Source organism: Triticum aestivum, chromosome 1A (assembly GCF_018294505.1).
Source record: "Triticum aestivum cultivar Chinese Spring chromosome 1A, IWGSC CS RefSeq v2.1, whole genome shotgun sequence".
Classification (NCBI taxonomy): Eukaryota; Viridiplantae; Streptophyta; class Magnoliopsida; order Poales; family Poaceae; genus Triticum; species Triticum aestivum.
The window spans coordinates 585,265,535-585,266,705 of record NC_057794.1 but is presented as its reverse complement, the minus strand read 5'-3'; positions in this window follow the sequence as shown (position 1 = coordinate 585,266,705).

Below are 1,171 nucleotides of genomic sequence, written 5' to 3'. Positions count from 1 at the left end.
TCCAGAGCATCTAATTAATTAAACCATACATTGAAACTATGTAAAACATTTTAATGCGAAAACAAAGGCGATCATAATCGCAACCAAGGTAACAATTGATCCAACGGCATAATGATACCAAGCCTCGGTATGAATGGCATATTTTCTAATCTTTCTAATCTTCAAGCGCATTGCATCCATCTTGATCTTGTGATCATCGACGACATCCGCAACATGCAACTCCAATATCATCTTCTCCTCCTCAATTTTTTTTATTTTTTCCTTCAAGAAATTGTTTTCTTCTTCAACTAAATTTAACCTCTCGACAATAGGGTCGGTTGGAATTTCCGGTTCACATACATCCTAGATAAATAAAATCTATGTCACGTTGGTCCGCATAATTTTCATAAACAATAAATGAACCAATAGTTATAAAGATTAATATATATACCACATCCGAATCATAGACAGGACGAGGGCCGACGGGGGCGGATACCAAAACCATCGCACTATATAAGATGCAATAATAAAAGTAAGAAAATGATACAAGTATCTATCTAAACATACAAGTAACAATATTTTTCCTTTCAGAAAGAAGATAAGAACAAGAGGCTCACCACGGTGGTGTCGGTGATGAGATCGGCGCGGGTGATCGACGGCGGTGAAGACGGGGGTGGGGCGTGACGGACCGCTAAATCTAGACAAATCTCGAGGAAAATGGAGCTTTGAGGTCGAGCTTCGAGAGGATAAAGCTTAACTAGTGTGGCTCGGGCATTTCATCGAACACCTCATGTGCATAGGAGGTGAGCTAGAGCACCACAAACCCCTCCCCGCGCCGGCCCAGAAAAACAGAGCACTGGAGTGCTCTGCTCGCGGGCGAGGGTATATATAGGCAACACTATTGGTCCCGGTTCGTGGCATGGACCGGGACTAAAGGGGAGCCTTTGGTCCCGGTTCAGGCCACCAACCGGGACCAATAGTGGTGGGCCAGGAGCCAGGCCCATTGGTCCCGGTTCGTCCCACCAACCGGGACCAAAAGGTCCTGATGAAACGGGACCAATGGCCCACGTGGCCCGGCCGGCCCCCTGGGCTCACGAACCGGGTCCAATGCCACCATTGGTCCCGGTTCTAGATTGAACCGGGACTAATGGGCTGACCCGGCCTGGACCGTTGCCCCCTTTTCTACTAGTGC